The sequence below is a fragment of the Sturnira hondurensis genome, unplaced genomic scaffold (assembly GCF_014824575.4).
Source record: "Sturnira hondurensis isolate 20B ecotype Veracruz unplaced genomic scaffold, ASM1482457v3 Scaffold0021490, whole genome shotgun sequence".
Lineage (NCBI taxonomy): Eukaryota > Metazoa > Chordata > Mammalia > Chiroptera > Phyllostomidae > Sturnira > Sturnira hondurensis.
The window spans coordinates 1,055,105-1,080,169 of NW_028094121.1; the positions used below are offsets into that span (position 1 = coordinate 1,055,105).

At 53.1% G+C, this 25,065-nt stretch overlaps 1 protein-coding gene across 3 annotated transcripts in view; it reads left to right on the forward strand.

Annotated features, from left to right (window-relative positions):
• Positions 1 to 25,065, forward strand: part of HIVEP3 (HIVEP zinc finger 3) — a 410,805-nt gene that overhangs the window by 259,549 nt on the left and 126,191 nt on the right. For all 3 annotated transcript variants that reach the window (XM_037032649.1, XM_037032652.1, XM_037032653.1), the window contains one exon: positions 2,321 to 2,401. The gene's annotated coding sequence lies outside the window, so the exon portion shown is untranslated. The remainder of the gene's footprint in view (positions 1 to 2,320; positions 2,402 to 25,065) is intronic.

Genomic DNA, 25,065 nt, shown 5'->3' on the forward strand with positions numbered 1-25,065 from the left:
CAGATGTAGTGAGAAAGGGTGCTGAGCGGCCCCAAACCACTGAACTCCATTGACACAACAGACATTGGCGTGGTACACGTCTCTCGTAGGAGGTAAAAGATACACAACCTTAACGGCACGGGAATGGCCAGTTGGAGCAGGAGACATGACTAGAGGAACCCTGTCTAGACAACCCTGCACAGGTGATTGTTTTATCCCCTTTGCAGATGACAAAAAGGGAGATCCCCAGAAGTGAGAGAACTTGCCCAGGCTTACACACGTGGAGCCTGAGAGAAGCCGGCATCGTAATCCCGAGAACCCCTTTCTTCCCTTCCCACCGTGTTGTCCTTTCTCTCTGTGTCCTCCTCTCCCCACCCCTACCTGGCGCACGGTGATACAGGCTCTGGAAGTTCCAGTTACCGTCCATATGCGAAGTTCTTTGCCCAACAGAGAAGGGCCGCTGTCAGCCTTGTTGGCCAGTGCCATCTGCACTGGGCCTTCAGGACTCTGTGCCTCCCTGGCTCCCCTGTTCCCTAAATGTGACCCCTACTCAAAAAGGACATGAGGAAGATCCAAGAGTAAGTGAAGAGCAAGGCTTTAAACATCAAACAAAAGCAAAGTCCAGACATACAGGAGCAGGGGAGGCTGGGAGTGTCTTGGAGGACAAGGCCCACTGTGCACTGGGTTTGGGGTGCTGTCACGTCACTGCTGGTGGATTGTTTGGGGGGAGCAATTTCATAGCATGCACCAACAACTTCGCCTCACAGATATCCATGCTTTGGGGCACAGTCATCCCAATTTCCAGGAATATAGCCTAAGCAAAAAAAGTTGTAAGAAACTTCCATGCAGCCTTATCTATCTTAGATTTGAAAGCAAACCTAAGTGCTAACACATGGAAATAAAAATTAGTGTACATCTCTACCAGGGGATGGCAAACTATATAGCCTGCAGGCCAAACCCCACCAACAGCCCGTTTTTGTAAATAAAGTTTTATTGGAACACGAACAGGCCCGCTCATTTACATATTGTCTATGGCTGCTTTTGTGCTACAGCTGCAGAGTGGAGCAATGGGGACAGAGAGTAGGACCCAAAAGCCTAAAATAGTTACTACCTGGCCTTTAACAGAACAAGCTCGCTGACCTCTGATCTACTTGATGGAATAGTGTGTGCCCTTTAAGAACACAATAACTTTAGATATAAGGTTGAGAAGAACAAGCTACAAAGTTTTATGCACAGGATGACTTCACCTGTGTATAAAAAATTCTGTACATAAACAAAAAACTGTACATGAAAACTGTACATAAACAAAAAAACCAGAGAGGCATAGATGAAAATATTAACAGTTTTTTTGGAGTAGAAACACAATGAGTTGGGCTTGACTTTAAGCATGCCTTATTGTAGAGCCAACTCTCCTCCTCGTACCAGGGTCCCTAACCTGCAGGCACGGGGCCTGGCATCTCAGAGATGCACCGTGAATACCTACTGAATGAATATTGAACGACTGGATCCCTGAGGGGTCAAAGCCTTAAGCCCGGAAGACGTAAATAACCCATCTCAAATGAGTATGTGGAACCATTATTTAAATATATGTGGTGATGCTATGATTACTAAAATACAAGTTAATTGTAAAGCATTATGTTCATTGTGGCTTTTGTATTGTTGTTTGTTCTTCTGATGAAAAGAAACTAAGTGTAGAGTTACCATCAGCAGGAGTTTGGAGAAATAGTTTCACACAACAAGGAGTCCTTGTGCTGAAAGTGGTGGGAAGCACCATGCCGTCTGCACAGCATATAGGATACGCTTCGGCCACTGTCTGGCACGGGGATCGCTCCAAGGAGTGAGGAAACCCGCTGGGCTGGGTGTTGAGAGCCCGTGGCATTGGTCCTGTCTCTACAAGTGACTTTCTTGCTATATCTGTGCTGTCACTCTCGGTGACTGCATCTCTGTGAGACCTGACCGTAGCGTGTGGTGCTTGTGTGAATGAATGAATGACGGGAGGAAGAATGAAGGAATTACGGAGAATGGTGATGAGGGGGCACCAAAGAGTGCTCGGGAGTGACAGTTTCTCAGCCCGACAGAAGGAATAGACTGCAGGGGGTTCTGCAGGGGCTGGTGACAGGACTGTCAGCTCTGAGCGGGTGATGAAACTATGGCTGCGTCCCTGGGAGAGGCTTCCCTTGCCCCTGTGTTGACCGTGGTGTGGGCGAGGTGGTAGCTGGGGCTTGGCTGTGAGGCCATTCTCACCGAGGCTGTGATTCTCACTTTCGGGTGCATTTTTCAAACTCAAGTGGAGGTTGACAGATGGTGCCGGTATAATAGTCTCACTTTCTACTGCCCACAGGTCTCCCTCCAGCACAGTCCTCCAAGCTCTAAGACATCTCTGACACATCTCCACCATGAGACCACGGCTGGCTTTGGGCAGGTAAGCCCTCTCCCCGCCACCTCTTCCTCACACCATAGGACACAGAGCAATTTCAGCACAGCCCGAAGGCCAGCGGGCCATGGTTGTGGCCAGCAGGTGGGTGGAGCTGATTTCATCTGTGGCAGGAGCATGGATCCCCATGCTTTACTAAGACTTCAGGAAAAACCTGCTAAATGCCCAGAGCTCTTCAGCTGACATTTCCGCAAACACAACCCATGGTGATGGGCACGCATCCTAGGATGGAGCCAGGGAACTGGGTCTGACCCTGCTCGGGAAATTCTCAAGCAAAAGCCTCCCTTTCTTGTCTCTGTTTCCTTCTATGGACAGCGAGGGAGCCGAACCCAGTGAACTGGGCGGGCCTCAAGCCACTGGCTGTTCTGGGCCATGGGTGGGAGAGGGGTGGTGGGAACAGGAGCCGTCTGCCACTTCCCTGGGACCTCACTCCGCAGGGAGCCTGGGCCGGGCTATGTATATGCCACATGTGTGCATGTCTGTGCTTAGGGGCCTGTCTCCCTTCCAGCAAACTGCTTACAATCAGACTCAGACCCGGACGGCCACCAGCCACACACCTGCCCACACCTGGGCAGCACACCGCAGACACTATAGGCTGCCAGTGCCCAGGTGGGAAGGGCAGCGACTGCCTGCACACTGACGGCTGGGCAGGCCCGCAGCAGAATGTGGGGGTGAAGAGCAAGCTGAGTGAGGGGCAATGCAGGCTGGGAGACCAGGTTATAACCTAACAGTGAGGCCCTCATTTAGAGCAGAAGTAGGTATAGGGCCGAAGCTCACAGGCAGATCTGCAGTGCAGGCTCCCAGGGGGAGCTGCCTAGGAGATGAGGCCTGGACAGTACGCAGAGGCCCTTTGTCCAGCACTTGGAGCTGCCTGGCAGGAGGGAGGCTGCCCCTCCACCATGCCACTCTCAGTCTTGATCAAGGCTCAGGGGACACATGCCAGGAACTCAACACTCTGTCCCCAGCCTGCTTCCAGGCTGCGGCCTGAGTCTGGTCCAGGCCTGGCCTCTGAGGGAGGAGAGGGCCACACTGGGCCTCAAGGTGGTTTGAGGATGGGCACGTGGTGTCTGGGCTGGGAGGGGCATATGTGCTTCCTCAGCAGGGAGACCCAGCCTCAGAGGCTCCTGGGCACATAACACTGCTTGGTTGGCTCAGCTGCAAAGCATGGACCTTGGGGGCTAGGGAGTAGGAGGAAGCTAAAAGCAGGTGAGACAACCTGGGGGGATCCTCTGCAACCTGGCACTGCCCCTCTCCAGCCTAACCCCAGCCCCAGCTCTGCTACACCCACCCCTGCTCTCCAGCCCTGTGGCGGTCCCCAGAGGGAGCAGCATTTCACCCCTCCTTATTTTTCCCCATGCTCTTCCCATGGCCCCCCTTCTAGTGCCCTGTTATCCATACCAGTGGGCTGGCCTGGACCTTACACTTGGTTCTCTGGGGAGCCTCTGCTGACCATCCAGCTGGACTCAGCACACAGTACCCGCCTCTACCATCACTTACACCTCCCCGGTTCAGTCATTGGCTTCCATGTTGTCTCCCCACCATGGTGACTTTATTGAAGGCAGGGGCAACATCTGGGCCCCATCTGGAGTGAGCTGTGGGAGTTCCTGGGCGTGAAATGCTATGTGGGGACAGGCAGGGCCTGGTCATCGGGGTGTATTTGTTGCCTGCTGTGCTGTACCCTCTGTGCTGGGCACTGAGGCACATGAATGAATGACAGATGTCACTGTCCTTAAGGAGCTTCCCATCGATGGAGATGACATGCAGAGAGCCCCAATATAGAAAATCTGGGAGGGAGGGCTCCATTCTGTTTGGGTTTGGTTGTGGGGGTGGTTCAGCAAAGACCGTTTGAAGGTGACACTTGAACTGGGCTTTGAAGAATGAGTAGAAGTCCACCAGTTTTAAAAAAAAAAAGAAGCAGGACATTCTAGAATGAGGAGAAAGCAGGTACAAAGGCAGAATGCCTGGGCCGCAGGCACAGAGGAGGAGTGTGCGAAGTGAGGCTGGCGGAAGAGGGCAGGCCCTTGAATGCCATGCCAAGGGGCTTGGGTTGGGCCCTGTATGACCAAGGAAGGTACATAGTCAGCTTTGTGTTTTCAAGAGAGGCCTCTGGGCCCAGGGGAGAGGCTGAGAGCTCAGAGGAGGTGCTCCTGTTAAAAGCTACTGAACCAGAACAGGGGAAGGCCCAGGGCAGGCTGCTGCTTGCTGAGGTGTCTGTGGCCCAGTGTCTTAGGCTCAGGCCCCACTGCAGCCCTTCAGGTCTCCTGACACAGGGAGCCCCAGTCACTCCAGGGTCCCTGTCCTGTGCTGTAGCTCCCTCCGGTAGAGGGCTGCTTGGCTTGTGATCAAAACACCTCTTCCCACCCCACCCAGCTCTCTTCCTCTCCTGTCCCTGAAGAACAATAGGCTGCCCTCGGGCAGCCACCTTCAAGAATTCTGTGCTGTTCTTTGGCCCCCTTGGGCCTAGATAATGACAAGGCAGCTCCCTCCGAGAGTTTTTCTGTGCAGCAGGTAATCCTTCATCATTTTATAGTTTCACAGTTTTGTCTCTTGGCAGAACTCAAAACGCTTTCCCATCTGTCATCCAGTGGGACAGTAGGAAAAGTAGGTTCTGGACGAGAGAGCTGGACGCCCGTGCTGCCCACTGTCATCCGCTTGGGGAACAGCGTAGCTGGTCTGAGCCTCGGGGTCTTCATCTGTAAAATACCTACCTCCTCAGGTGGTTCCGGACTCCAAGGCCAAGTGTCTGTGAAAAGCCAGCTCAGAGCCCGTCTTGTGGTTGGCACTTGCATCCCACCTTCCTCTGTCAACGCACACCCCCGGGATGGGCAGTGGCTACTGATGGGCAGCGATGGCCTGGACAGGCCTGCGAGAGTTTGGCTTCAGAAGGGGTGTGAGACGTTAGCACATCTGCCTTAGCAGGAAGGCAGGCCAGTTGCCTTGACTTCCCTTTAAAAATTCGTTCAGCAGCACTTTCCTGAGACTCCTCTGCCCTGGGCCCTGTGGACCCTGGGGGGAGGGGATGCATGAACAAGCGAACACCAAGCCACTGTGAGAATGAGTGGCAGCAGACACACACACACATGACACATGAAAAGCGGAGAGGAGAGGGAGCCACAGACTCTGTCCGGGGCTCTGATGCGGAGGCAGGGGTGTGTGGGCTGCACTGGAGGATCTACAGGGGGTTGTCAGACCGCTCGCAGGAGGACTCGGGAAGGGAGAGAGGGCATTCTGGGTGGAGGGCCTGGCAGGCGCAGAGGCATAGCCGTGGGAAACACCCCAGTGTGGTAGGGCAGCGGTGTTGGTGTTTATAATGACCTGCCTGCCAGAGCTCCCCGTCACAGAGAAGCATTCAAGGGAGCCTGGTGCCCAGCTGCCTTGCCAGCTCGGGCCAGGCTTAAAGGAACACCAGCGAGCTCTGGGGTAAGGCCAGATACGCAACCTCCAGTGCCCAGGCAGCCGGGAGCTTCTAAGGCTTTGCTTGGTTAGAGTTGAGGGCACCGGTTACCCATAAACTTTGAAGTCATCCTGGAGATGTGGTCTCTGTGTTTGTGTGGGGGGCCGGGACAGAGATCATTGCCGGACAGGGCCTGGTCATGAGCGGGTCTGCCTAGGGCCAGCCGGTATGCGTGGGCTCTTGACTTTGTATAGAAAAGACTTTACAGCACAAGTCCAGGTGACTATGAGGACACATTTATGAAAGCTGGGGACAGCAAAATAGGAAAGGGCTTAGAAGAGAAAAGGGGGCCTTGGGGCAGGTCCAGGGGAGTAGCCTGGGACAAGCTGCCAGCTGCCCATTGCCTTAGCAGAGGTGTCTAACCTTTTGGCGTCTCTGAGCTACACTGAGAAGAAGCATTGTCTTGGGCCCCACAATAAATACACAATCACTAACAAAAACTGATGAGCAAAAAAAAAAAGGTTTTAAGTGAATTTACAATTTTGTGTTGGGCCACATTCATAGCCGTTCTGGGCCACATGTGGCCCGCGGGCCACAGGATGGACACCCCTGCTGGAGTTGAGATGGTTACCTGTGAGCAAAGAAGGGCAAGGCATGGACTGCTCTCCCCAGAGGGAGACCTGGAGCCCTGGGTCCTTGCCCTGAGTTTTTCTCTCTCTCTTTCAGGCGGGGAATCTTAGGGGAGGGCTCAGGGGAGGTTTCAGCAGACCACTCACCAGTTCTCCAGGTGTGCCCTTTCAGGGTTGTGATTTCCACTGCTGGTCAGTGGCAGGGCAGGGGTCTTTAGTCATTGTGGTGGGTTCTGGCCTCCCCCACCTGGCTTTGCTGCTTTCCTGGGCCTGGAGCTGAAATACAACCGAGGCCGAGATGTTATCTCCCTCAAGGTGACCATTTGTATCTGGCCATAAATTGCTGGGCCAGTTTGCTCAGCTGTCTGCCTCAGTTTCCCTATTCCACTTGCCAAGGAATTCTCCTGTCTTAAGGTGACTAAAACTTGGTCCCTGCCCCAAGGACAGAGAAGAAGGCGGACAGGCCTCAACTGCTCTCCCCACATAACCACTGATGCTCTCTATTGGGAAGACATTCCAAGTGTCACAGGCCCACAGAGGCGGGGGCAGCCAGGGGGCAAGGGGCGTCCTAAGGAGGGAGTCTGAGCCAGATGGTGCTAAGAAGAGTGATTATAATAGCTGATGGTTACTGAGGGCTTATCCGTGCCAGGCATTGTTCTAAGATCTTTTGTATGGACTTTCACTCTACCTGCACAACTCTATGAAGCAGATGCTGTGATTACCCTTGTTTAAAGATGGGAAGAATGATGCACACAGGGGCTGAGTAATTGTTCTGAGCACACACAGCCGGGAAGTGGCGTAGCCAGGCTGAACCCGGGCATTCTGGCCTCTGAGCCCATGTGCGGAAGGCCGAGGTAACCTAAGCACTAAGCCCTCTCGAAGAACTGACAGGGCTGCGTCAGTCTTGCTCTGGTGCACAGTCGGCACTCGATAAAAAGGTGCACCAGACGAGATGCCCACGTGTGCGGATGAATGGGCCCTGGAAGAGTTGAGGAAGAAAACGTGGAGAGGGACAGGCTCCGCAGGCAGAGGTTGCAGTGGGAGCAAAGGCTTCTGCTCCGAGCAGCTGAGGCACGGCCAGGTCTGGGGCATTCACTGCGAGGGGCCCAGAGGAGGGAGCCCGTTCACAGCGGCCTCTCTGGCCAGCCCTTCCCGACCTGGAGACCTGACACCTGCCTGCCTTCTCCTGCAAGTCTTACTTGCCTGCCCTGTCCCACATCAGGAAAGAAACGGCGCTGAACCCTTTGGGTCCCCACACCACTGTTTGTCACCCATCCCTCAAAGACACCTGGGGGCTGGTCCAGCGACAGGAACACAAGTCCCCCAGAGGCAGGGAAGGGGTGCACCACCCAAGATGGGCTCAGCAAAGACAATTCAAAACTCCCCTGTAAGGGGTGGCTTCCTGAACATTTGAGCCTTCAGGGAGCAGATATTTTTCAAAGATTTCCTTTCTTTCTTTAAGCTCAGTGGGCTATGGATGGAAAACTAGGATTGGAACTGAGCTCTGTGTCTTCCTAGTGGGGCATCCTCGAGTGAATTGGTTCACTTTTTTTTTGTACCTCAGCTTCCGTCTCCGTAAAATGGGAATACAAACAACTCTAGAATTAAAGGGGGCAAGGTTTGGGGAAACTCCAGTGCAGGACCAGGCTCAGTGAAAGGTAATTTCTGGGCTTATTGCTTTACTTCTAGGGCCTCATTTTTCTCCATAAAATAGAGAGTTGGAGAATGTTGATCTTCAACGCCAGCCATCCTGGACATTCCAGGACTCAAAGCTGCCACCACCGGTAAACTAGATATATAAATACATCCGCACACACATATATACTCTATGTCTGTGAGCATATAATCATTTCTATAAATTTAAAATACACATTAAATTCATTTAAGGTAAAAATGTCATTTACAGCACCCTTTATTATCTTTTCTTCTGATGACAAAATAAATAAATATTGATTGAGGGAATTTTGGAAAGCACGGGAAAAGCATTCGGCCACTCTTTCCACGTTTTGCAACTCAAGACAGCCTTTTAGACATTCAGTGGCAGCACCTCCCACCTTTTCTCTGTGCCCATACACAGGCTTTTTAAAAAACATGTTTGGGATTATACTCTACCTTCTATTTTTTAACTCACGCTGAGCCATTAACCGGGTCTCTGGGCAGGGCCCGAGAGCAACCGGAGGCAGCTGCCGCCACAGCTGTTCGGTGCCTGCGCCCCACTCCTGCCTGGGCGGCGGACTTGGGGCATCTGACCTTCGGATGTTCTCTGTCTCTGGCGGGGGCGCATTTTACACTAATTTTAGCTCAGCCGCTCAGGCCCTCTGGCCTTGGGACTCACGTATAATAGACGCCTTATGCAGAGAGCTGCCAACAGCGGGAAGAAGGGTCCCACCTGAAAATGTGCCTCGTCACCCGCCAGTCCTCTGCTCTCAGGGAACAAGCCGGCTCCCTGTTCCTTCTCCCAGCAGGAAGGGGCAGTTGTTGATGTTCGTGGCCCAGCAGGCTGGACCCGGCGGGCAGGTGGCCCACCAAACACACAAGCAGTTGCTCCTCTGGACAGCGCTGTGTTTTTATAGGACAGGCTTGGATTTGAGCTGGAACAGCTGAGAGAGACTTCCCAGGAAACGGCTGGGGAGTGCGTCTGCTGCTGGACAGCTGGGTGACTGAAATGTCCTCGGCTGTGTGTATAGAGCCTTCTGGAGCCTCACCTTGATGCTGTACCTCTGCCCAGTGTGGACAAATGGTACACAGTGTCCTTTGACACCCTGTTTTGTCCTGATGACAGCCCTACGTATCAGGTGGCAGTACTCCCATTTGACAAGCATGGGAACTGAGGATGAGATGCGGGAGTAATTTGGTCAAGTCAGTAGCAGGGACTTGGACATGAACATGAGTCCGTCTCACTGCGCCCAGGGCTCCTGTCACTCATCAGCACCATACCGGTGAGCAGGTCAGCCAGGTATGGAGCCCTCTGCTCTGTGTGTTGTCGTGTTTGGTATCGTTTTTCCAAGATGGAGATACTTTCATTTTCACTTTAAAAATGAATGTATCGAAAATAAATATACCTAGTTGATCTGTTTCTAAAGTACAAATCTGATCATGGGAGACTCGTTCTTCAAAATGCAGGGAGTCTTCCTTTGCCCGCAGGAGGAGATCCCTGTGCCTCAGCGGGACATCCAACCTCCATAGCTTGCTCCCTGCTGGATGGAACCTCCCCCTGCCCCCACCCTGTGCCACATGCACACACACAGCCCCTGTCTAGGCTCGCCAGTGCTTAGGTAGGGCTGGAGCACTTTCCTTATGATCTCCTGTCTGACCAGAACACAGTGCCATAAGGCAGGAGACCTGTGGGCTGCTCATCTCTATGTCCCGGGGCCTGCACTGGGCCAGACACAGTGTCAAAACCAGTAAATGAATCGGTCCCCAACCCACGGCTCTTCATAAAACCTGGAGCTTGAATCCAGGCCTAGATATAAGCCAAGGCCTGTCCAGCAGCTGCCAGACCAATGAGGAAGTGGCTCCTTGGCTGGACTCCCAGGAGGGGCCTGCAGGGCCAAGTCAAGAAACCCTGACCCTGAACGGGCTGGGAGGAAAGCAGAAGAATGTCCCTAAATGTCCCTGGAGACCGACCCTCTTCCCCCATGACACATCTCCCACCTCTCCCATTCCTCCCCTCTCCAGTTTCATGATGAAAATACGACCTATATAACACGTCCTCAGCCTGGTGGTTCTTTGACCCAAGTCTGGTGTTCTTCAGAAACAATCTGTAAGCGTCACATGCTTCTCTGGGGCAAGAAAATTTTCTAGGGACTGTTTTGAGTTAGTGAGGGCAGGACCGCCTCTTTCCGACTCCACACGGGAGTCCTCTCTGGGCCACGGCCCCTCCGCCTCCCAGACTCTACTGCTCTGGGCGTTTTGTGGGGAGAGGCAAGGACTTTACAGTCCTACAGCCTCAGCTCCCACCAGTCCTGCCATTTACTAGCTAGGGACTCCATCTCTTTAAGCCTCAGTTTCCTCATCTGCAAAATGGAACTAGTGGTACCAACCTTTCAGGATCCTCGTACCTTAAGGAAAAGTGCTTGTCAAGAAATCTAAGAGAGCGGCAGGCGTGCAGGGAGTGCCTGCATTCCTTCCTCTGGAGGGCTTTCGAGGCCGCAAGCGCCTCCCTGAGACGGGCTGGGACGTCCCGGCGAGGGAGGTGGGCTCTGTGAAGAGGTTCTGTGGAACAAGCACATGGCGCGCTCGTCTCGCAGTGACCACATCTCTGCTTCTGACAGGGCCTTGGGGGTTTCGCCAAGGACAAAAAGGAGGAGTAATAAAACTCTTGTTTTCTAATGAAAGCCTGTGGGAAGGCAGATTTTTGTAATAGAGTTGGGTCACTTTCAGCTTTCTAGGGAAAAATCTCTTGTTTATTTGTTCATTCATTTATTCATTCATCCGACAAATATCTCCATGGGCTCGACCACCTACCAGATGTGGTGAGAGACCCACAAATAGGTCCTGTGGGGCCCCTGCCTTTAAGCAGCCTGCCATCTAACCAATACTTGTAATTCGGGGTCAAAAGTAAGAAGCAATGTGGGCGAGGCATGGTGTTGGGAGGGAGTGGTCATTTCCTGCAGAGTTGGTGGGAAAAGGTTTTGTGCAGACGAGAGTGCCAAGATGCGCCAGTTAGAAAGCATAGAGGGGAAAGGCCATTATGCTCCAAAGAAAGAGAAGCATAGCATATCCAAGAATAAACTTAAGAAAGTATTGGGAATTGATCTATAAATTAAATAAAATCCTAATGATTTTTCAAACGATTATAAAGTACATTGGGTAAAATAAACGTGGGTGAATAGCTTACAAAAATTCAATATTGATAAAGGAAAAAGCCCGTCGCCCAAAAGGCTGGAACAGAGCGCCCGGAAGTAGATATAAGTGAGTGTGGCGTTTCAAGTTAGAGACAAAAAGGCAGATGATTTCTAACCTACTATGAAGACAACCAGGGAGCTAATTGTGGAAGGAGGGGAAACAAGAATAAACCTGGATCTACACCTCAGTTCTTACACCAAAATAAATTCCCAAGTGATGGAAAAGCATGAAACCATAAAGGTACTCGAAGAAAAGCAATGAGGGAATATTGGGGTGGAGGATGCCTCCTTAAGTATGAAACCAAATCTAGAAGTCATGAAGGAAAATTATTTAACACCTCACGGGCCAAAAGCACAATAATCAAGGTTAAAGGGTGATAACTTAGGACAAGTAGTGCAACACTTGTCCTAAGAAAAACGGGCAGAAGATGCGAGCAGACAATCCAGAGGACAAAACACAGGGCACAGTAAGCCTCTGAAAGGGTAAGGCACCAGGACTCAAGGGACACTCATTAAAGAATCAAGCTCCACATCTGGGGGCCTGTTTCGAAGAATGGGGATTCCTGGGACATACAGAGTAAGAAGAGGGACACGCGCGCCGAGCACTGTGAGTGGGCTGTGGGCTGATACACATTTGCCGGGGGTAGGTTTAACAACATGGGCTCCCATGTTTAACTACGCATACCTTTCAACTCAGTAGTTCACTTCTAAGCGGTTACCCTAAAGAACCAATCAAAAAGCACTCGAACCTTGTGTGTGAGAAGCAGCAGAGCACTTTTGTTAAGAATGAGGCGTCAGAGGTGGAAAGACCTGGCTTTAAGCTGTGTGACCCTGGAAAAGTTGCTTAAGATCTCTAAGCATGAGCGTCTTCATCTTTAATGCGGGCACGATAGTACTAGTGATATGGCCCTCACAGGCTCATTGTGAGGCTTAAGTGAGATCGCACTTGATAAAACTCTTAACAGAAGGCTGGGCCCATAGTAAGAACTGCATACATGTTAGCTATACTATTATTACCAGTAGGCATGTTCATCATAGTATTGTTTAGAATTAGCAAATAACAGGAAGCAACCGAGTGGCCCATCAGTAGGGAGCTGCTGGTTAATAGTTGAAGAATTGTTCACAGATGCAGCCGTCTGGAGACCTGCATGTAGGGACATGGAAAGATATCTTTGACACATTGAGGTATGATTTTTTAAAGGTGTCAAAAGAGCATGGAAGGTATGTTCTGAATTGCATGAAAGTATACAGCCGTGTGTCTAGGAAAGGATGGCTGATTCTCACTATTCGCAGCAACCGTGTTGTTTTCAAGTCCCCACAAACCCTGAATTGGTGATTACCGACCGTCACTCCTTGGTGAAAAATAGCATTAGGTTCCCGCGAGCCTCTGGACACAACCTTCTTGTCAACCGATCAATACATAACCTTGTTTCTTGTGTGTTTCTGTCAAAAATACTTTATCTAACAGGCATTGTTGATTCATTAACATTGAACTCCTGGCCAAGAGCACCGTAACTCATGCTTGAAGGAAGCTTCTCTTCCACACAGGGACACGGTCCCTCCCACCAGGGCGTCCCACCCCAGCCACACAAAACCGCCGCGTCTCCCTGAACCTGCCTCTTCCTACTCACAGGCTCCCTGCTCGTCCCCCAGGGTTCTGCTAAAAACCCTTCTTTCTCAAGCCATCAGAAAGAAGGAGGGCTCCTTCTCCCGATTCCCCCTCCAGTTCTGAACTATATGGCCATTATTTCTACTCACTTTTCCATCTACTTCCCTCTAATACACTCCTTTGGATGTCCAGCACCCAACACATTCTTCACACATTTTATCTAGCACTAAACATGTGTTGAATGAATAAATGAACAAACAAATGGAAATACCTAAGATTCTGAGACTGCCCCCCCCCAAAGATCCAGGCCAGCTGGACTGTGGCATGACTGTTGTGGAAGGCTGCCCAGGCCGTGCAGGACTCTGAGGGCTGAGCTGCCTGGTCAGGAGCCACTGTGACCACAGGATCAGGAGGCAGCGCTGACCGAGCTGCAGGACCAACATTAGCTGGAGTGCTGTTTCTGTGGCCTCTGAAAACCCCCACCCTGGTGGGAAAGACTAAGAAAGGTCCCATTCAGCTTCTCTTGGCATTTCCAAGGGAAAGGATGGGGTTTGGATTGGCTGGGCCGGGGACATCTCTTCTAAAATAGCCTCATGCATATTCAGCTGCTCCCTGAAATAGTCGGGTGGCTATTTTAAGCAGCTTCTACTCAGATGCCCACACATAATGGCATCTACCTTGAGCGTGGAAACCAGCAAGAAGCAAAGAAAAGGGAACAGGAGGACAATGCGAGGAAGCCTTTGATGGATCCCCACCACTCCTCCCCCACCCCTTGGTGTGCTTTCCTCTCAGGAACTCTCTGGCATGAAATTGAAAGTCCTGGTTACTATGACAACTCACTGGAGGAGTTTTCCCATCCAGTGACCTCACCTACCAGGGATCTCAGAAAGCACAACCGCACCAGGGCAGCCAGAACCTGATGCGCAGTGATGGGAGTCCATCACGCGTCGGTCAGTCTGCCCCCAAGAGTCCCTGGGCGCCCATTTCCTCATGGTTTACTCAGTTCTAACAGGCTCCCAGCAGAAGAAGTGAGGGCCATGTAGGGCCATGAGGGGTGGGACCCTAAAAGCTGGGGGCGGGGGTTGAGGTAGCAACAGGCAATCCAACTATAAAGGTAGAGAGAGAACATCTATCTCTGCAAAGGAAACCTTGTTAACAAGTGAGCACTAAAATATCAGTACGTCCCCTGCTGTGCTCTTCTCTGTGGAAATAAAGGTAAATAAGACACAGGTCAGGAAATGACATGGAAGTAAACAACCATAAGTGTATTTATCTAAGCTCTAACTTTGTCCCCCGCCCCCCAAAAGATTCAAAATAAGAAGCTTCAAGGACAATGTAACAAAGGCAGAGAGTTGGACAGACAGCGTAGGAAGGGCTGTGTTGAAGTGAGGACACAGGGATCAGAAAGGAAGGAGGCAGGTCTGTCTGAGGAGGCTGGGAGGCGAGGCTTGGGCAGGGATAAGGGCTTTCTTGTCAGACAAGCAGGTGGTGGCCTGTGTTCCAGGTGGCAGGCACAGCACATGCAAAGGGACAGAGGGGAGAAACGGCGGGTCCCTTTGGGGAAGTCCCACGCAGGGCGGCTGGAGCGTGGTGCCCAGGAGTGTGACACCTAGAACCGTGAGCAGAGAGGCCGCAGAGTCCCTGTGCGCCCATCTCCTCATGGGCCTTCGGGGCTCTGCTCTGTCGGGGGCTCTCTGAGAGCTCTCTGGGGCTACTGGGGGTTTGGGCAGGTGCCCACCCACCCCAGTCACATCCGTGTGTTGAAATATAGAACAGTGGTTGGAAAAAAGGTAAGATTAGGTTCAAAGCTTCACAGTGAGAGCTGTGTCAGTAAGAATGAGTTAAAAGTTCATTCTAGCTTCTCAAGAGATGTGTCAGGTATGTGAAATGAACACAGAGTTTGGAAGCCTAGAGGACTGACTTAGGGCTCTGGCCCGCAGCTGGCTCAACTATAGGTCACAAAGAACACGTTGTTTACCTTTAGGTGTCTGACTGCATATTCACACTGTCGCTCAGTTGTCACCCTAGAAAGATTCGGCTTTGTTTTGTTCAGGGCACCCTGAGAACGCCAGGGAAGTGGGTGCTACCTTTTAAAAAGAGGGCCACTCAGAGGGATTGGACAAGATGAAGTGTAAGGGAGTGAGCCGCACCTCTCCGCTGGACACCCTGTCCAGGAAGACTTCTTTAAAGGTGTCAGAAACCCTCGTCAAGAATGCTGGTGCCCAAAGGAGTCTGCATCTGTCTGTCTTGTTCATCCCCTGCTGTTCCTCCATCGATGTACAGCTTCATTATTCTTCACTTATTTCTTCATTCATTCATTCATTCATTCACTCACTCATTCAGCTGGAGCTCCAGATGGGAAAATCGTTGGCACACATAATGATTTCTTCACTGAATTTTCAGGAATCTGTGAAACCCCTGAAGTTACAAGACGATGAGTATGCATCCTGTGTTCATTTTCTGAAGAGTCTCACATAGTTTTCAGCAGATTCTCAAAGGGGCAGGTGACCCAAAAAAGGTTAAAAAGCTCTGCTAGCGATGGGAATTGTTTTATTTTAAAACACATGATTTCACTTTTTGGTAGACAAGCAGGGTGAGGGAACACCGAATGAAATTCCCCGTTCTGCATGGAGCTGTCTCTGGTGATGAAGTGGCACCAGGGACTCTGTTAGTGTCCCCAGAATCACCATGCACCTGTGCACAGGCATGTGTCTGCACTGCAGCCTAGCCAGGCCCAGAGGTTTTCTGAGCATCAAGGAAGGGCTAAGTCTCCAACCTAAGCTTCTGTGTTTCTCTCTCACCCCAACCACAGCTTCTCTGCAAGGTACCTTTGTAGCCTGCACTTGGTAGAAAGTGAGGAGGCCCTCCTGGCTGGGAGAGATGTAGAAAGCTGGCAGAAACCTCAGTAAGGAGAAAGCATGGGAGCTGCTATTGCCGAGGTCTGGGTATGGAATAGGCTTTGAAGAGAAGGGGCAGCTAAAGTTTATTGATCTGTTACAAAAAGTCAGGCTGTGTCAGCACTTGTCTAGAAGGCTTCCAGGGGTTTCCTGTCTCTGAGTAAAAGCCAAAGGTCTTATAAATGCCTTCACAGTCTCAATGACATGGCCAAAAATGATTTCTCACACCCCAGATCCTCTGACCTTCATACAGTTCCTCAAACTCTGGCCTCAGGGCCTTTGCACTTGCTGTTTCTTCTGCTGGGAAAACCTGCACATGGTTCACTTCCTCACTCCCTTCAGGTCCTCATGTGGATGTCTCCTTGGTGCAGCCTTCTCTGGCCCCATTTAAAATGGTAAAGCATCCTACTGCCCTCACCCCATTCCCTGCTTTGCTTCTCTGAATAGCACACCACCGTCGAATATGCCATTGTCTGCACATTATTCCCATCGCCTGGAGTAGTGCCTGGCCAATGGCAGGGGCTAAATTAGTATTTGTGGTGTGAGTGAATAGATTCTTACCCCGCTCCGAGCTCATTGTTTTTAACATGCTGTAATCTCATACTGATCCTATAGTCGCTCTGCAGGGCAGGTTTTATTCTCCCTTTTCACAGATGAAAACCAGAGGCTCACAGCAGCTGGAACACTCCCTGGGTTCCCAGGGCCCAGAAACTCCCGCTCTCTGTTTGTCTCCGACCCCCCACTCCGGGAAGGCGTTGGTGCTGCCTTCGCCAGCGCTCCTTGGGCCAGAGGAGAGGCTGGGTTTGCACAGGGACCCAGCCAGCAGTTAGCAGATCCAGCTGTGTCCAGATCAGGCAATGTGTTCTGTGCCCTGAGAGTGGCCAGTCACATGCACTCACCAGAAGCCATGTAAGGAGAAAGGAAGGCAGTTTTATGGGGCTTCTGATGGATTTCTACTCCTGATCACCACCCCATATTATATCTTAAACATCACCTCTCTCTTTTCTGGAGGAAATTACGTAAACAAGGACTTGGCTGTTTGATACAGATCAGAACCCAAAAGTAAGTCCAGGGTGTGCCAAGATAGCTGTGACGTGGGGCACCCTCCATAAACAAATGAGTTCACTTGCTTAGAGTGGAATCCACCATTGCCCCTCCCCTTCACTGTTTTACACAATTCTAACACCTGCCCAGCCTGTGACACAAGGGATGGGAAGACGGTGAGATAGGACATGGGCTGTGTGGACAGAGACAGTGCCTCACCACAAATCCCCACAGGTGCTCTGTGCTGGTCACTGAGAACCACAGAGAGGATGACACAGAACAGGCCTTGACGGAACTCACAGTGCAGCAAGAGATACAGATGGAAACCCTCATCTTGTTCCAATGAGGATTCAAGGTAGAAATTGGAAATATGATGTAGTCACATGCTGCAGTTGAGGTGGGGACTCAGGCTGACGAAGGAGGGGATGGTCTCTTCTCCCTGGACATTCAGGGGTGGGGCAGCAGGGGAGCTGACTCAGCAGAAGGCCCACGTGGCTGGAGTGCAGAGCAGACTCAGAGGCTAGTGCTCAGCCTTTGGAATGCCCAGCGCTAGAGGAGCCGGTGGCATCTCCTGTGGTGGCCGAGGCAGACACGCCTACAGGCTCCGTCCTCTGCACCCCCACTACCGGCTGTGCTGATCGCAGTCCCATGCTGCTCCCAGTCACAGGAGGACACCCCAAGTTCACACTGCACACAGCAGCTACAGAGCACCCCCACATCACCTCAGCTCTTCCTCTGGGAGGATGGCCAGAGAGCGCCGACTTTCCAGGGGACGGATGGGACCCCAGAGGCTCAGAGATTCTAAGTGTCACTTGCAGGAAGTGGCAGAACCAGCATAGGAATTTAGGGGGAAGGGACAGAGACCCTGCCACACAAGCAGGCAGCTACTAGGGCAAACACCAGCACAGACTATGTAAGGTGCTGCAGCTGATGGAAAATGTTTGGGCTCTGGAATCAGACTGACCCAGGTTCAAATCCTGCCTCCACCAGCCATGAGCTGTGTGCCCTCGCCTCCCTGAGTTTCAGGGGTCTAAGGAGCATAATCCTATCTACTTTGTAGAAGTAGTTGAAATGGTGCATATACATCTACCTAGCAGAGTAAGCAATGACAAGACCATCATATATGGCTTAGTTTGTGGCCAGCTTTACATGCATTACCTAATCCTCCAAGCAACCTAGAAAGTAGGTAATAGCACCTCACTTTACAGATTTACAAGGAAACCCAGCTAACCAAAGCACCTGTAGCCCACAGATGATGAACACTGAACACTGGCTATAGACCCCAGTTATTAGATATGAGGCTATAATTATGCCTCATCTCATTTCACTGATGAACCTTTGGCCAATACAGGCTCAGCCACTGGCCAAGTCCATGGAGGTGACCCCCTGACCCAGCTGGAGGGAAGCACCATGGGACTGCAACAGAGAGTCCCTGGAGCCCCATTGAGGCCAAGTGAGCTTGACCCTGGAGGAAATGATCAGCAGCTGTGGTCTTGGGGAGGAAGGGCTGCAAGGTCACAGGCACCAGGCAGAGCCTCATGGTTAAGGTGGTTGGTGGCTTTGGACTAACCAAGTGGTGACCTGGAATCCAGCGGGCTGGGCTTCCCTTTCCCACTTCCTTCCTGTGCCGACTGTCTCTCTGAGTCACCTCCAGGATGTTGGGCGGCGAGGCAGAGAGTGAGGAGCCCTGGGTCTTCCTCGCTCTTGCCCTTGTCTCATGTGTGACCCTCAGTCAGCCACTGCCCCTTGCTGGGTCAGTTTCTACATCCATTGCACCAGAGGCCTGACTAGACCTCCGAAGTCAGCCAGGGGCTTGTTCAGAGGTCAGGGCCTCCTGGAAGAGAGGTCAGAACAAAGGAACACTCAGCTGGTGGTAGGACGGGGACGTCGTGGTCATTGGCTCCCCTGTGCTCCCACACAACCTGCTGCTTTCTTCCACACATCCTGATGTCCCCATCCAGTGAGGGGACTAGGAAGGCAGCAGGGGGCAGACCCTCTAAGTGGTGGAACGGAGGTGGCTGCAAAGGCATCGACCTCCCCCTGCCTCCCTGACCTAAGCCTCTTCTGACTTAGCTCCACCCTCCGCCAGCCTCCTGTGATTTGCGTTTCTGAATGTTTACTGCGTCCTGAGGCCTGGTGAGGGTCTGAGTAGAAGCTCTAAGATTCTCAGTGCAGGTGCAGTCTTGCAGGAAAACGTACAACCGACGTGCGCCTACTCTCAGCTCCCAGCAACGAAGTTCCAACTCTGTTTGTAAGACTTACCCTAAGGATGCCGTATTCTGACATCCATCTGAACTCATTTCTGCAGGATCGGTTCTTAGTGTGTCACAGGACCAAGATGCAAAAACACCCGTGGCTAAGAGGAGCTTCTGTGAGTGGAGAAGACTCTGTTCCAGAATGTGGGGGAGTCACCTGGGTGAATGACTGGGCGGGGTCACAGCACCCTCTGTGCTTCCCACCCCTCTGGAGATGACGGGAACACGAGGGAGGGAGTCATCGGGCAGTTGGACTCCATACACAAGGTCTTACCTATAAGTCGGAGTCCCTTGGGAATAGTGTGGCTTTCGAGCCCCGCCTGACATGGCCTTGCCCCTGAGCCAGCCTCACAGTGCACGTTCCCACTGCACTTAGGGCTTCAGCCTCAGCCCTTGGCTTGCGAAGGTCCCATCCTGCCGTACCGTTTCATGTTTCTGTGTCTCTGACATTCCTCTTTAACGGGACCACCACTTCCTCTCCTTTCCCATCTCCAGCTTAGTCCTCCTCACAAACTTGCATTTAAGCCCCAGTTCGGATGTCGCTTCTTTCAAGATGTCTCTCCTGACCCCTCCTGTCTTCCTGGGTGGCACCTCTGTAAACATTTTTGTTATTTTCTGTTCCACCCACTTCACAGTTCTTGGGGTCCAGGCCTGCGCAGTGCCTTGAGCATCAGGACTATCTTGGTGGCATTTGTGTCCCAGGCTGAGCCCAGGTCCTGGAGGGTAGTGGATTCATTCCTGAGGAATGCATACCCCAGAGCCTATAACTGGGGTTCGGAGGCAGCATGATGGTTGGGAGAGGCCTGGGAGCTCGGGTCAGTGCTTGGCTCGGCCACCAACAGGCCAAGCGTCCTTGAGTGCCAGCTGTTCCCAGCTGGCCTTGAGGTTTCCCTCTGAAAAATGGACTAATTTCTTAGGTATCTCTGTAGCTGCCATTCTGGGAAGTCTGTAAATCTACTTTAGAGAGTGCCCAAGGCACCAACCGCAGGGCGTTCGGTGGGATCCTTTCTCTCACTCACTGACCTGTTTCCTCAACCCTCCCAGGCAGGGCCAGGCCGATTTAGGTGCTGGGGGCACAGGGGGGAATCAGACAGACTGAGTTCCTTCCCTGGGGGTGTCCTAGCCCAGTTAGGGAGACGTGCGTGTCCTCCGCGGCACAGTGAGCACACGGCGCTGTGGGAGCCCGGGGAGGCCAGCCCTGAGGCAGCCTGTGGCGGTGGTCAGGGTGGACTTCCTGGCGAAGGTGGGCCTGAAACGCCTGAGGTGGCATACCGTAGAGGGAATGCTGGGCGTGGCCAGTGGCATGACAGAGATGTGGCCTCAGCTGCTCCAGTGTGCTGGGGTGTGTGAATCTGTGTGCCTGGGTGTGTCTGTGTGAGAGACAGACACAGAGAGAGCCCACAGAGAGGGGTGAGTGGCAGAAGGGCCTGGGCTGGCACGAGTTACATCCACAAGGCCCTTGGGAAATAGCTCTCCAATTAAAGGCTGGCTGGTGGGGGCTGGGCTCCCTGGATTATGTAATAGTGGGGGAAATGTCTGGGAGAGCATTTGAGGGAGGCCGGGCATGTCTAAGCAGGGCTCCACCACTCCCGGGGGTGAGCTGGGAGCAGATTGATGAAAGAACCAGATGCATGGATAATCAGAGAGAACGTGAGCACTGGGCAGCCAGCCTGGGTTAGGAAGAGCAGACTCATCAGTTGCAAGGTTGTGGCAGTTAGATTTGTGTGTTATCAGACACAAGGTCTCTTTTCTGGCTCCTCCCTCCCTTGGGTAGGACCAGCCAGCTGGATCATCTTCCCACCCTATTAGGGTGGTCCCTGGAGATAGATTGGTCGGGACAGGCCAGCTCTGCATGGTGCTGGACCAGAGGACACGTGCTGGGTGGACTGTGTCCGTGAAGGAATGTAGTGCAAAGGCAGGTAGTCTCCTGTGGCTCATAAACTGACCCCAGGGTCAGGGGACAGGAGGCCTGAAGCCACGTGAGTGTGACTGAGCACTTCTCTGTTGCTTGCTGGGGAGAGAGCACGTCGAATTTCAGTTCAACTGTGAGTCGCTCCTGGAGCCCCGGGAACCAGCTCCTGAAGCCCATTGATGAAACACACAGATCTGTCTTGGCTTCTGGGGGATAAGAAGGGCCTTAGAGCGAGATGGACTTGGAGCCTCCTTTTTCTCATCTGTAAAGTGGGGACAATATTAGTACTACCTCCCAGGAGTGTTATTGGGAGGGTTAAATACACATGAAATGTGTAGCCTGGAGCTTGGCACACAGTAAATGCTCAATACCTGGTAGCTATGACCACTTGCATAGAAGACAAGCTTCCACGAGGGGTGTCCTTTTTGACTTATACTCCATATATACAATAGGAAAAGATTTGGGGTGCCTTCGGGGGGTAAGTAAGTGGCAAGGGAATCAGTTGGCACAAAGCAGTTTCTGGGCCGAAGGGTGAGTTGTACGTCCAGTGCAGCAGAGAAGACATCCCTTCTCCCCAGGCTGGGACTGAGACAGCCCTGCCGTCAGGTCAAGGATGAGCAGGGGGCGATACGGCCTCGGGCCTATAGGCTGAGCCAGACCAAGCTGGACTCTGTGACAAGGCTGAGAGCCTATAAATTATACGCCTGGGTGTAGCTTCATGCCCCAATTCCTTCCCCCTGTTTTGGCACTCTGAGGGACACCCTGCTGGATTGCAACTGGGGAGAAGGGAATTGGAATGTGTGGCCAAGGCCAGAGTGACCCCTTTGTTGTCATTGAGGGGAATTGGTGGGGGCGGAGGGGTGGGTAGGTGGGTCTCAGCAGATTGGCCGGTGAGGAAGGCCCAGTCTCAGGCCTGCTCCCCTCAGAGAACTGATGGTATCACAGCTGTGGCTGCCTGTGCCTCCGTGTGTGCTTCAGGTATGACAGCCAGGGTCTCTGAGAAGGGGACTTTCGGTCCATCTCCCTTCATGGCAGGACCCAGACATGGTTACTGTGAATATGAGGCACAGGGCCCAGCCCACAGAGGGAACGGCCGTGAGGTCAGGCCGGTACCAGACTCTCAGCAAAGTGAGCTGGACCTCAAGTTCCCACAACGGCAGCAGGGAACTCTGGCCTCAGCTCAGCCCCACAGAGGGTTGCCCTGCATCCCCCCCGCCCCCCGCAAGGGCACTAGAATAAGACCATGGCAGGTAAGGAGAGGCAAGCCCCAGGCACCCACAAGGCATGTAGTTTATGGTGAGAAAATTAGTTCTAGCCCTAGATGGAACTGGGTTTCCCACATCCTCCCAGGCCTGGGCAGGGTGAGCTCAGTGATGGGTGGGGCTGAACCTTCATCTGCTCAGCCCAGAGCCTGGGGGAGGGAGTGACACTCCTGGTTTGCACAGTGACACTGGAGCCACAGCTGGACATCGGTGCCTCGTGGGTTGGCCAGCTCTCTTCCATCCCAGGGGTGCAGACTGTCCTTCCGGTCCTGCCAACAGCCCCCTTCCCAAATTCGTGCAGTGGGCTCTGGACCACGAGGAGAGGGCGGGGAAAGACCAGCAGCTTCCATTGCAGGTAGAGTCAGAAAAGAGTGTCCCCCCACACCCGGCAGGGACCAGGGGGCAGGGTCTGTCCTTTTGGTGTTCAACAGCAGTCACGGTGCCAAGGAGTGAGTCTGAACTTACGTTCTGACCAATGAGTCCAAATCCACGCTCTGCCTCACCTAGCTCTGACACCCTGGCATGGACCTCGGCCTCTGGGGGCCCCACTCCCCTCACCCACAAAGTGGGGTGGGTTTCCAGAAGCCCACATGGTGGTAACTCTGGGACCCTCCAGATTTAGATGTATGTCAAAGAAGCTTGAGAGTGGCTTTGGGGAGGTAAAAAAAAATAAAAGAAGGAACAATATTCACCCAGCCCCAAGGGGTCCCCACAGCAAGGGTCTTTAACACCCCAAAGGCCGAGTCATGACCTCAGCTTCCCTAACCAGAATCCCCGTGGTCCATTCCCAGAAGAGCATCTTCTCCCTGGGCCGTGGTTACCACCCTACAAACACCTAACTCTGTGCCTGGAAACATCACCCCTTGCCCCTGTTTTTTGCTGCTTCTCTGCCTCGATTGCCAGACCCTGCTCCCAGGAATCCCTTCCTCCCTGGAAATCCGGCCACGGCAGTAAGGAGGAGGGAGCAGCCTCTAGGGCGAGCTGCCTCTGAAGCCTGCTGGGTGCCCTCACCCCTATCACCTCCTCTCTGAGATTAGGGGTGTCCTGTGTCTGGAAGGCTGTCACGATCTGAGCAGGCACAAACACTGGGCATGCGGCGCCCTGGCAGCCCTAGGAACCTGGCCTCAGGGGTAGGGCAGTAGTCACAGTCACCGTAAGCAGGAAGCATGGTGTGCTTGGGCCCCACGGGACTGGGGTGTCTCTCAAGAGGGTGCTCTGATGGGTGGGGGATGGGCGGGAGACCGTGGTCTTGCTCTGCCTGCACAGAGCCTGCTGTGGCCCCAAGGAAGAGGCGAGTGGGTGGAGAGGAAGAAGAGCAGGAGGCCACCCTGGGAAGAGGAAATGGATGCGGCCACAGCTCTAGGCCCACAGGAAAGCTGGCTCCCTGGCCTAGAGCAGCTCCCCTAATTACAGTTTCCCCTGAGTTGGTGGGAATGAGGCTCCTAAGAGAGCACCGGCCACGGCCAGGGCTGGCCAAGGAGGGCGAAGCTGAGCTGAGGAGCGGGGAGTGTCTGGTGGCCCGCTGCCTGATACGTTGTTGCCACAAGGCCCCCGCGAAGGGCCAGCGGCTCAGCCTCCCTCTGGAGTGGAGCATCCAGGTCCCAGCGGCCCGGGAGCGCAGGCCCGGGAGCGCAGCAGACGCAGATGCCTGCCAGGAACGCGCCGTGGGGATGGCAGGGCGTAAACAACGGAGGGGAATCGCCCTGTAAACCACACTCGGTGGAAATCTCCCCAACAGCTGCATCACAAGATGCAACCAAAATACTGATTCTGTGCAGCAGATTTCAGAGCTGCTCTTTGGCAGGTGACGCAACTGTCCAGTTTCCCAGGGAGCACAGCACTGGGGGGGACGCCCGGCCCTCACCCCAGTAAAGCCAACAATCCATTAAATAGGGACTCAGGGCGAAGTTCAGCCTCTGTGGAGTCCTGGCCCATCCTTCCAACCCTGTCCAGGGGAGCCTGGAAGCAGCTTAGACTTATCTGGAAACTAGAAACAGACTCCTTGCCTCGGGGGACCCACCAGCACTCAGCTGGGGCTGCCATCCCTGTGGACACGCCTAACTACCCAGCGCGTGGGGAAGCAGGCCCCCCAGCCACCCGTGTCCCTGCCGAGTCGGCGGCCAATGGCCAAAGGTCAAACTCCAGCTGGGAGGTTTTCTTACACACTCCTCTTTCACCTGTGGCCAACACTAACTCAGAAACAAGACGAATAAACCTATCTTTCTAGAAAGGACCTCTAGATCGGGCGGGCTGGGCTGCTGTTTGTGAAGGCCCTCCCAGCCGGGAACCCTGCCGGTCTCAGCATTCCTCCTGGCAGCCGTTGAGGCAGACGCGGCCACCCCCTTTCACAGAGCAGGGAGGGTAAGCAGAGAAGGTCAGAAACCGGCTCAGCGTCCCACAGCCAGTGCGTGGCAGAGCCCAGAGCTTTAACGCCCTCTGCGAGCCCTCCTTACCTCCCGTCACACCGCCGCGTGTCTCTGTAACTGTGTGGGCTGGTCATGTCGTTAGGGCGACTCGTGTGACACGGGTGAGTGGTGCAGGGCTCTCCCCGAGGGCTCATGGTCATTACCACCGCCCCTCATTCCTGAGCGCTGTGGGTTGTCCTCGGCCCTGAGGGAATCGGGCAGCATTCTTTTAAACGTGAAGGCAAGAAACTGAGTTCTCTCCGGTTTAAGAAGAGAGAGTAGGGGAAGGGAAGACAGCACTTGAGTTTTGGCTCATGGTCTCATTTCTCGAGGATGGGGGATCGGGCGAACCTCAGGCATGGCCGGGGCCAGGAAGTGGTACAGTGTCACTGGGTCAT